Source organism: Lissotriton vulgaris, chromosome 5 (genome assembly GCF_964263255.1).
Source record: "Lissotriton vulgaris chromosome 5, aLisVul1.2, whole genome shotgun sequence".
Lineage (NCBI taxonomy): Eukaryota > Metazoa > Chordata > Amphibia > Caudata > Salamandridae > Lissotriton > Lissotriton vulgaris.
This window is the reverse complement of record NC_141693.1, coordinates 536741151-536753582: the sequence shown is the minus strand read 5'-3', so window position 1 is coordinate 536753582 and position 12432 is coordinate 536741151. Positions and strand designations below refer to the sequence as shown.

The 12432-nt window shown below is 48.4% G+C and overlaps 1 protein-coding gene across 1 annotated transcript in view; it reads left to right on the top strand.

Moving 5' to 3' along the window:
• The window catches only part of KIF20B (kinesin family member 20B), an 870233-nt gene that overhangs the window by 229904 nt on the left and 627897 nt on the right, over nt 1-12432 (top strand). The window lies entirely within an intron of this gene.

Genomic DNA, 12432 nt, shown 5'->3' with positions numbered 1-12432 from the left:
ACTAGATGGATAGCCAAGTACATCCAAATGTGCAATAACAAAGCTAATAGAGTCCTACCTGTTCTTCCCAGGGCGCACACTACCCATAAGCAAAGGCCACCATGACTTTCTAATGCAAAATCTTGCTAGCTGACATCTGCGAAGCAGCCACCTGGTTAATGAAGCACAACTGTTTGGGCATCTTGGCCTGCCAGTAGGCTATGGCTGTCTGGACAGTCTTAAGGACTTTGCTTCAAACATCTGTATCGGCATCATGGTAGTCACCACATAAGAAGGGTACTGCTTTCCAATCCATTTAGAGCATGTGCATCAACAGTTGCACATTCTACAAACTGAACATATTAACCTGTAAACCTCTCTTCGAAACCTATTGTACTGTAGATTTATATGCTAAACACTCTTATCAACGGAAGGTTGTGTTGATTCCAGACATCTTCTCATTTTATTTATAACTGCAAAACCAACATAGTTCACCATGTTCTTCTTACTCAACACTTTGACAACTGCTGCATGGAAAAAAACAATGTAACATGAAGCTTGTGCCCATGTGCATTATCTAAGATGTCTCCTGATTCAAAAGGCTTCTTTCTTCAAAGAAAAAGCAATTTGCAAACCTGAGCCCAACACTGTTTTCTTACTACAGTACATATTTACACATTCATAAACTGTCTCAAAATAACTTTTAAGCAAACGATAAATATTTTTTCCCAGAGACCATAACACTTACCCTAATAACTGCACTACTACATTGTGCTCATGCTTGCTTATAAGTAAAATACAAAAGAACCCAGGGGTCTAGAGTCATACCAATTCTATGCTCTCTCAAGACTGTATTTCTCAATTCTGTCTACATAGTACAAAAGTGAATATACCAGTCCTTATTAGTTGTGTACAAACCAACGCAAAAGACCACTAGCAGCAGTAGGTGAGACCCAAGATCCAGATAATGGATTACCATCAAAGTTCTTGTTAGTGATCTAATTTTATCATCTGCCCATCCACAGTACAGGGCTGGAACGTCTCTAGATCATTTGAGACTAATTCCAGTACATTCTGGTAGGACTGGGGTCAGACCCACAGTCACATGTCGACCATGCGTGGGATCACTAAATGGAAAAAGTGCAGTGCAAAATGTGAAGATGTGAAGAAGTGATATGAAAAAGAATAGAGGAATTACAGTAAGAAAACTTTAATGTCTGTAATCCTTTCTATTAAAAACCAGAACAGTGCAACATCACAGTATAAACAAATGACTGTTAAGGGGCCAACATGTTTCTGCCTCGGCGGGGATTCACTCCCTAGGCTTTCATCAGGGCCTCTGTTCTTATATATAATTGCTACTGCCTCCCCCAAACCTCAGATTCAGTTCGGGGCAACGGCGGAGAGAGCGTGGCCTCCCTTACTCTGAGCTTGGTCCAGGTGAGGTGAGGTGTCTTCCCCTATCAAGAAGGGTGATTGATACACCAGCTGACATGGAGGACTAAAAGAATTGATATCCTTTATAGTGTCACTGTTTTGTTAGTTCATAAATAAGAGCACATTATCACTTGCAGTAGCAATTGTATATAAGAACAGAGGCCCTGATGAAAGCCTAGGGAGTGAATCCCTGCCGAGGCAGAAACATGTTGGCCCCTTAACAGCCATTTGTTTATACTGTGATGTTGCACTGTTCTGGTTTTTAATAGAAAGAGAATTACAGACATTAACGTTTTCTTACTGTAATTCCTCTATTCTTTTTAATATCACTTCTTCACATCTTCACATTTTGCACTGCACTTTTTCCATTTAGTGATCCCACGCATGGTCGACATGTGACTGTGGGTCTGACCCCAGTCCTACCAGACGGTACTGGAATTAGTCTCAAATGATCTAGAGACGTTCCAGCCCTGTACTGTGGATGGCCAGATGATAAAATTAGATCACTAACAAGAACTTTGATGGTAATCCATTATCTGGATCTTGGGTCTCACCTACTGTTGCTAGTGGTCTTTTGCGTTGGTTTGAACACAACTAATAAGGACTGGTATATTATTCACTTTTGTACTATGTAGACAGAATTGAGAAATACAGTCTTGAGAGAGCATAGAATTGGTATGACTCTAGACCCCTGGGTTCTTTTGTATTTTACTAATGTGCAAGGGGACTTGAACCTAGGCAGGTCTTTAAATTCCCCTAGACCCTCCAACCCCTGTTTTTGTTTTCATGCTTGCTTATAACCAAATGTGTTTTTCATTCATGAAAAGTTACTTACACCAAGGAGCTTCTGTCATCCAGAAATGTATTCCATTTCTGCAGAATTAATGCATTTTGGCTACGGATGTAGCCGTGTTCACATAGCGGGGGAACCATTTTGTTACATCCTGTATACTCTTCACTCGTGTTAAGTCGTAGTGGAAAAACTCATCTTTTATTTAGTACACTTGCTTGCAACCCTTGGGTGTTTACATTGATGAATTTTAATTCTCCCTGGTGGTGATTTGTCATTTTTAATTTTAAGCTATTGAGCTAATTAAAAGATTTGGGTCTTGGACATATTGTTTCTTATCAAAATTCTGTTTCTTCTCCTTTTTAGGTCGAGGTACTATCCTGTTCTGCCGAAGGCAGAACCGGAAGTAGAGAGATCTTATGTTTCTTAGAGGGGCTCTTTATCCCGCCTCTAATTTTGGCTCTCTCCCATTGGCTGGCTTCCTAAACGGAGGCCAGCCATTGGAGGAGAGAGCCGTCCCTCCGAATAGGCTCCTTCTTTTTCGGATTTGGGGGCGTCATTTTTGCTGTTCTTTAGCTCGTGACGTAGTCCGTCACTCAGGACAGCAAAACCACGCCCCCAAATCCGAAAAATATCGGAAGCTTGAGGCCGCCATTTTTCCCGCCTTCTAGCCTGCACCAACCCGTCCCCTGTGAGGTCGCCTCTTCAGTCACCTTGCAGCCTCCCTCTCAGCCCCTGCAGACTCCCACCTCCCTACTCCCTTTTTAACCGTCCTCCCAGTCCGTAGCTCCCTGCTCCGGCAGGCTCCCTCTCGACGCTTCTCGTCCTGCGCGCTCCTCTGCCCTGTAACCTCCCACCTCCCTGAACTCACTCCCAGCTTGCCTCCATCCAGTCTCCCTCCTCCCTCTACCCTCCCGTACCCATTGACCCTAGAAGACCTCGTATGTGGACAGAGTATGTTAGTAAACCAGACTCACTTATGTATTATTACTGTGCAAAGGTCCCCTCGCGTGTTATCATGACAGTCCAGTACAAACAGCTTCAGACAGCCCTGCTCCCGGCTCGCAGATCGCCCGATTCGATCACTTTGCCAAAGGGAGCAACGGATACCGTATGAGCCCTGGATCCCACCGCAAGAAGCTGGGTCTGGATAAGCAATATTGTAGATCGTTTCTGCGGCTCCAGCTATCACTAGTGAATCAGGCCCCTTAGTGGCACTAAACAACATAGCCTATTGCACACAGATGCGCCTAGAAGGCTCTCGGTGACCTGGGGCTTGCTCCATGGCTGAGGGCCATATAATGGACACTGTGCCCCTGCGCAAACATTGGCGCCGCACCTCCATCTGCACCAGGGCAGCCGCGCCTCTGGCGCTGTTGCAGCTCGTCATCACTTTACGAAAGCTCATATGTGCTGGTGCACAGCGGAGCTGTCAGCCTGTTTTTTTTATAGCTGCACCAAAGACAACTCTTTTCTTCCAAACACCTCTTTATCACATTTTATTTGGGTTATGCAACAAAGAAAAGAGCATTTTCTGCACATTACTTACAATCTTGCACAATGTAAAAAAACATACATAACTGCATACCGGTTATTATTTCTCTGTTAGTTCGGGGCATTTTACCTCGTGTAATTACTGTGGGGTCTATCCAGGTGGGCATGTTTATGATATACCTTATCTGAATTATGTGATTTCCTTAATGCTAGTTTTCAGGTGTCTGTGGGGTCCCGTAAGTGTGATTTATTGGTGACATAGAGCACATAAATGCAGTTCACATTATACCTACCATTCTCATCGATATAGAATATATACGTTCCCCAGATAGTTTCCCATTTTGTCAGGCGGTTGTGTACTGTGGTTGTTAGTATTTCCATAGCATGCATCGACCATCATTTGGACAACATGCCTGCGGGAGGAGGCTCTGAAAGATTCCAAAGCTGCGCTAGAGACACCTTGGTTCTTGTAGCATAGGTGTCGGCAGCTTCCACCGAGGGAATGTAATATGGCTTTTCTCTTGAACTCCAACAACCCATCATCATAGCCAATGGGTCTACCTCTAGTGGTGTTTGTAGAATGGATGGTTCGGATGCTCCTTCGCAGATTATATCCTATTCTTCGAGGAGGATTATTTCGCCCATTTCTGCTTCCTATTTTGCCATATATCTATGCTTAAAGGGTGTTGGTGAGCTCATCAATCGATTGTAGGGATTAGTGATGCCTTTGTATACGATTGCTTCCTTTTTTTTGTTTAAATCTTTTATTATTTTTCACAGAATTTTACATTTCTATGCAAGACAATATCCAACATTTCAACACAACCACAATTAGAGTTGTCTGGCAGTGACGCTCAGCACACACAGATAAGCTTGGGATGTCCACTGTGTATCCTGGTGGCCTTATAGTCACAGGGCCAGGTGGGACTACAACATACGTGTCGCGTCAACAGATATAAAGTCCACAGTGCAGCCATAATGTGATTTTAAAGACATGGTATGACGAGTGTTGCAAATCGTACATCTCATGTAGACGCACAGATGTTGTAAGGGAAATTAACAGTTCGAGGCATGTGGGCTGCTGAATTCATATCTGTGCATAGATCGCCACCTAGTGTTGGGTCCGGATGATTGCACATTGTTGTCCTGGAAGAGTCTTCGAAGTATCACGAGATAGGTGGCTCCTCCCCTGGACTACAGTGCGCATGGACATCGCCTCCATCCCCAGATTGTTTTTTTCCGCCATTGGGTTCGGATGTGTTTCGGTTCCCTCTGTCGGAACCGATAGTTGTTCAACTTCTACTCGAGACCAAAAGGTCTTTAGGCTGGGCGTCGGTATAGTTGCGTACGGGTTTCTTTCTGACTCTCAGCCCCGATCTCTTGCTGCCCTTCCACGTGCTTTCGGCGCGGACGGGCCTACACTACACTCTTGCTATGGAGCGGACTCCGTTTAAGAAGTGCCCGGTGTGTAACTCTAAATACTCACACCTCGATGTGCACCCTGTGTGCAATACCTGCTTGTCACCGGATCACCGCGAAGACACCTGCATGGCGTGTTCGAAGTTCCGGAGCAAGAAGACTTTGAAGATTCGTCGAGCCCATAGGCTCCAGGCTAAGTTATCGGCTACGGCGCCCCCACCAGATGACATTTTCCAAGAATCTGTCGAGGAAGAAGAAGACGTGCAAGGTTCGGACTCTAATCCCGCATCCGAGGGGGAGACCTACGACGCGGGTGAGGAGAACTTTGACGAAGTCACCGACGAGGTAGGGGACGACGATCAGGCTTTTGTCACGATGGGAGATAGCTCGGAGGAGGAGCATCCCCAACCAGACTCAGGGGTTATTCCCCTTCATACGGCCCAGGTCGAGGGATCGCCTTCGGGCCTTACCCAAGATCTAACTATGAGTCCTACGTCCCCGCCTTCGGGCCCGGTCACGGACATTTGTGAACCATCACTTACGTCAAAGAAAACGAAAGTGAAGCCGACTGGTCCCGCACCCTCGGATGCGAAACCGAAAGCGAAAGTTGAGCTGGTCAAGAAGGTTCTGGAGGCGTCAACTTCCAAGAAAGTCAAAATGGCCGACTCGAAGAGCCACGCCAAAATGGCCGACCCGAAGCCCTCGGGGTCGGTGCCGAAGGCGAAATCGTCCGACGCGGCTGCGTCGGTTCCGAAAGGGGTCGTGGACCCGAAGAAGGCTCCAAAGAAGCGTCAGGGCGACGACGCTCATAGGCATGAAGCGTCGGCTCCGAAGAAAGTGGCTGCCGGCGATCAGGCTCTCGACGACGAGGGGTCGCTCGGACCGGTCAAGCCCTCTCCGGCCTTGACGATGAAGGTAGCGGAATCCCTGCAGCGGATACGAAAGGACAGTGTGGTTCCCGCTCAGGACGCTGTAACGCCTAAGCTCACGCCTAAGCCTGCGAAGGGGCAAACGCCTATCCGTTTCACCCTACCACCCAAGTCGGCGCCGAAGGCCTTCGCCTCGAAACAGGGCGGACCCTCGAAGGAGGTATTGACGCCGAAAGCTGCCTTGGTGGTGTCGCAGCTTCGGCTCCAGCCGCTTGCTGAAGAGGAACGTCGTGAGGTAATCATCGACGCCAACACCGGGAAACTGTCTCTCCTCAAGAGGAAGATCACGACGGAGCCGGCGTTGGAACATTTCAAGATCCCTCTCAAAAACAAAAGGGACTCTGCGGACTCTTCGGCTCTGGTGGAACCTGTGTCCCCACAAGCCCTGGGACACTCGCCGACGCATTCCCCCGCAGGCGATGCGGACGAAGAAGATGCCGAGTACACCTATCCGGCGTACTCGGATCCGGAGGAGGAGCGCGAACCTTGGTCCGCCGGAGGCGACACGGAGGACCCGCAATCGGGTCAGGACACGCAACTTTTTGCGGCCAAAACGCCCCCGACGGAGGACTCGGCGGCCTTTAATGCTCTGATCGAGCGAGCTGCGGCTAACCACGACGTCGAGCTGCACTCGGACCCCGTGGATGTGGACTTCTTATTCGACACCTTCTCTGTAGCTGAATAGTCAGTCAAAACGCTGCCGATGCTCAAAGGGGTGCTTAAACATGCAACGGAGGTCTTCAAGGAGCCCACATGGGCGCGTGTGGTCAACCCTCGCATCGACAGGAAATATAAGGCAGCGCCCACGGATCCTACATATATCAGGGGACACTTGCCATTGGACTCCTTGGTTGTTTCCAACGCTCGGAAGAGGGCGAACTCTCAAACTACTGGTGACGCTCCTCCCCCAGACAAAGAGTCCAAGATCTTCGAGGCCTCTGGCAAGCGGATTGCTGCACAGGCAGCTAATATCTGGAGAATCTCTAACACCCAAGCCCTGCTTGCACGTTATGATAGGGCCCATTATGACACCTTAGAAGCCATACTGCAACACTTGCCTGACCAATACAAAGAGGCAGGAGAGATGCTAATTCAGGAAGGAAAACTCATTACGAATGCATCCATCAAATGTGCCCTGGATGTGGCTGAAACAGCCTCCAGGGCTATCAATACCAGTGTGTTGCTTAGACGCCATGCCTGGCTTCGAATTTCAGGGTTCAAACCCGACATCCAAACTACAATACTGAATCAAACTGTGAATCCTGACCACCTGTTTGGACCTGAGGTGGATGCCACCCTGGATAAAATGAAAAAAGATACGGAAACTGCCAAATCAATGGGGGCTTTACAAAGTCAGCAGTTTCGGAGTGGTTCCTTTCGCCGCTCAAACTCCAGAGGCACCTCAAGGGGGCAGGCATCCCAATCCACACAATATTACAAAAGTAACACCCAGACCTCGTACAACAACAAGGGTAGAGGTGGTTACAGAGGCAATAATGTCAAGGGCAGGGGACGTGGAAACAATAGCTCCAGGTCCACCACCACCAACAAACAGTGACGTCTTGTCACTGCCCCCCGACCATACAACACCGGTTGGGGGGAGACTCCAGCAGTTCCTGCCGGCGTGGAAGACCATCACCACGGACAGGTGGGTGAGGTCTCTTATCCAGTACGGGTACTGTCTAGAGCTTACTTCCATTCCACCGGACATACCCCCAAGAAGCCGTCCTATGTCAGGCGAGCATTTGACCTTGTTGCAGCAGGAAGTTCTAGTCATGCTGCAAAAAGGGGCAATAGAGCTAGTTTCATTGCGGGAGCGGGGAACAGGGGTTTACTCCCTGTATTTTCTGATTCCCAAGAAGGACGGATCCCTCAGGCCAATCCTGGACCTCAGGCCCCTAAACTGGTACATACTCTCGGAGCACTTCCATATGCTCACGTTGCAGCAAGTGCTTCAGCAGGGGGATTTCCTGGCTACGCTGGATCTGAAAGATGCCTATTTTCATATCCCCCTACATCCTTCCCACAGGAAGTATCTCAGATTCACGATCTTAGACCAGCATTACCAGTTCAGGGTTCTGCCGTTCGGGGTCACCACGGCGCCGAGGGTATTTACAAAGTGCTTGGCGACCGTGGCGGCGCATCTCCAGCGCCAGAACGTCCATGTCTACCCCTACCTGGACGACTGGCTCATTCAAGCAAAGACAGAACAACAGTGCGTCGACCATGTGTCACGCACCATTCATCTCCTGCACGATCTGGGATTCTCTCTGAACTACCCCAAGTCCCATCTCCAGCCCGCCCATGTGCGACAGTATCTGGGCGCGACAATCAACACTCTGGCAGCCACTGCGCAGCCAAATTCAGTGAGAATCGCCAGTATCCAGGCGCTGATCCAACGATTCAGACCCCAGCACTCGCTTCCAGCGAAGGTGTTCATGCAGTTGATAGGCATGATGGCCTCCTGCATCTCCATTGTCCCGCACGCGAGACTACATATGCGTCCGCTTCAGGAGTGCCTTGCACGTCAGTGGACTCAGGCTCATGGGCAACTGACAGACCTAGTGTTGGTGAGCGGTCGGGCATACAACTCTCTGCATTGGTGGAATCCACAAAACCTTTGCAAAGGCCGACCATTCCAAGAGCCTGTCCCACAGATTGTCCTGACGACGGACGCCTCTCTCCAGGGGTGGGGAGCGCATGTACTCCATTACACTGTGCAGGGACTATGGACACTACAGCAGAAGAAGATGCACATCAATGTGTTGGAACTGATGGCAATCTTCATGGCCTTAAAGGCGTTCAAAGTACATCTGTGCAACAAAGTTGTGTTGATCCGGACGGACAACATGACGGCCATGTACTACATTCAGAAGCAGGGAGGCACACACTCTCCACAGCTGTCTCATCTGGCTCAGAGCATGTGGAAGTGGGCCATTCAGAGGAACATCTTCCTCATGGCAGAGCATCTCCCGGGCAAGGACAATCAAATGGCGGATCTGCTCAGCAGGCACAGCCATCAGATGAACGAGTGGGAGATACATCCATCAGTACTCCAACCGTACTTCCAAAGGTGGGGTCATCCAGAGATAGACCTATTTGCCACAAAGGAGAACGCAAAATGCCAAAGCTTCGCCGCCAGGTTCCCACACCCGCAATCACAGGGCAATGCGATGTGGATGAACTGGTCAGGCAGATTTGCGTACGCTTTTCCCCCAGCACCTCTGATACCGCTGGTGGCACGCAAGCTCAGGCAGCACTCGATGACGCTCATCCTGGTTGCTCCAACGTGGGCTCGCCAACCATGGTACACCACGTTTCTGGAACTCTCCGTGGTACCGCATCAAAGGCTTCATCTCACTCCCAGCCTTCTGACGCAGAGCCATGGCGACATTCAGCACCCAGATCCGCAACAGCTCAACCTGGCGATCTGGCTCCTGAAGTCCTAGAGTTTGGCTACCTCAATCTTCCTCCCGATTGCATGGACATCATTCGGGAGGCAAGGAAGCCCACTACTAGAGCTTGTTATGCGGCTAAATGGAAGAGGTTTGTCATCTACTGTGCTAACCACAATATTGACCCGCTAGATGCTTCCCTTCAGAATATCATCTGTTACCTTTTCCACCTGTATCAATGCAATCTAGCGTACTCTTCCATCCGTATTCACCTGTCTGCTATGGCAGCATACCTCCAGAATAGGCAGCACCTGTCACTCTTTAAGGTCCCTGAAGGTCCCTTTAAGGTCCCTGCTATCAAGGCCTTTCTGGAAGGACTCAAAAGGGTCATTCCACCAAGGACCCCACCAGCTCCAGAATGGAACCTCAATGTGGTTCTTACGAGGCTGATGGGTCCTCCTTTGAGCCACTGCACTCTTGTGAGCTTCAGTTTCTGACTTGGAAGGTTGCGTTCTTAGTGGCGATTACATCGCTTAGGAGGGTTAGCGAGCTGCAGGCGCTCACCATCCAAGAACCTTTCTTCCAGGTACATGCTAACAGGGTGGTGCTCCGCACTAACCCTAAATTCCTACCCAAGGTGGTATCGCAATTCCACATTAACCAGACAATCGAATTGCCGGTGTTTTCCAAAACCCAGAGACGCTGGCGGAGCGCATGCTCCACACCCTTGATGTTAAGAGGGCCTTGATGTATTATGTAGACAGGACAAAAGATTTCCGCAAAACCAAACAACTTTTTGTTGCTTTTGCCACTCACCACAAGGGAAACGCTATCTCCAAAGCGGGGATTGCTAGGTGGATAGTAAAGTTCATTCAGATCTGTTACGCTAAAGCTAAGCGCACTCTCACTATCCCACCAAGGGCCCACTCCACCAGGAAGTTGGGGGCCTCTATGGCTTTCCTAGGTAACATTCCCTTAGAAGATATCTGTAGAGCAGCCACATGGTCTACCACACATACTTTCACTAAACACTACTGTGTAGACGTACATTCCAAACAGCAGGCTGCTGTTGGTCAGGCTGTTCTAAAAACGCTTTTTCAGACTGCTGCAGCTGGCACGGGCGGCCGCCGTTAATGGAGGGACTGCTATGTATTCTATGCACAGATATGAATTCAGCAGCCCACATGCCTCGAACTGCAAATGCTACTTACCAGTATGCATCTGTTCTTGGCATGTAGGGCTGCTGACATTCATATCGCCCACCCTCCTCCCCGGCGCCTGTAGCAGCTGCAGAATTCATTCATATACATACATATGCTCATAGCATGGTCATCACTCACATTCTTCACTCCATCTCTGCCAATGGCTAAAAACAATCTGGGGATGGAGGCGATGCCCATGCGCACTGTAGTCCAGGGGAGGAGCCACCTATCTCGTGATACTTCGAAGACTCTTCCAGGACAACAATGTGCAATCATCCGGACCCAACACTAGGTGGCGATCTATGCACAGATATGAATGTCAGCAGCCCTACATGCCAAGAACAGATGCATACTGGTAAGTAGCATTTGCATTAACTGAGAAAATAAGAGGAAACTTAACCACAGCAGCTGGGTCCGACTTCTGATTACACAGTCTTCTCTGAGTCCCCCACACCCTCCCCCCCCATTGCATCCACATCTATCTCCCAGTCCTCCCCCTTGTCCCCCGCTCCCCCCCATTCTCCACAAAACAGATACGCCAACCAGCGCACATGATTACATCTCCTTTTAGTCGACGGTCAGTATAAATGTGCCTGTGTATAGGGGTGAGGGTGCACCTGACATCTCGCCCTTCTCAGGTTGCAAGAGTATCTCTCTCAACATCCGGCCCCTGTTCTAGGTTGTACCCCTCCATGCGCATAAGACCCTGAAGAATACCCTCCCCTTGCATTGCTATCGGCGTCTAGACCCAGCGTTTCCTCTCGCACTATGGCAATGCCTTCTGCTTTAGCCCATGCTATCAGGGAATACCTCCATGCCCTCACGTGAATATATAATTAGAAATGCTGTGATTTCCGAGGTAGCAAAACATATGTTGCCAGATTTGATAATCTGTGCACATAATTTTAGTTGATTTTAATTTAGCAATACAAAGATTGACAAAACATTCAGGGGAAACAAATCAAACTTTGTCAACAGATGAGAATTCGGGAGTGCAGCACAGCGCTCCTTGAATTGCAGCATTTCATAGACTTTGAAACAACTGAGTAGTAATAGCAGTAAAATAGCTCCCACCTTGAACCATATCTTGAGTAGCACCAAGGGACACTGCCCATACTCCCTAGAACAGTTTCCTATACCCTTTCGTCGTCCTTCCTTTCACTTATCCATCCACACATCGGTTCTCACTTTCACCCTTTATTCATCCACATTTGCATGCTTCCTTCATTGTCCATCCACTCGTTGGTATATGCATGCATCCATTTATCTTTTTAGCCATTGATCCAGTCACTAGCCTATCACCTATCCTTCCACCAATCCTCAATTCACTCTGCTACTCATTGCTCCATCCATTACTCCAATTGGTTCATTCTAAAGTCCATCCATCCTTCCACCCTTCACCATTTCTTCCTTCTTTGTTTCGAAGTTTCCTTCCTTCTTTCACTCTTCCTTTCCCCTTCTATTCTTGTCTTTTTCTGCCCATCTCACTTTTTCCTCCTGTGTAGATAGCTTTTTGTGTGGGTGGCTCTGTGTGTATAAATGCAATAGGTCATGCATATGCGAGCGATTAAGCTATTGGCATTGTAAATGACAATGCTATTTATTTATGATAAAAAAAAAGTCATAAGCAATGCCAATAGCTCTACCTTTTAATAATGCCGAGACCGTTGCATTGTAAATGCTTGTTTAATAATTAGACTATATAGATGTTTCTAGTGTCTTTGACCTCTAAGAAACTGATAAGTCTGATGTTACTAGTGGCATAAATATTCTTACCTGAATAGTAT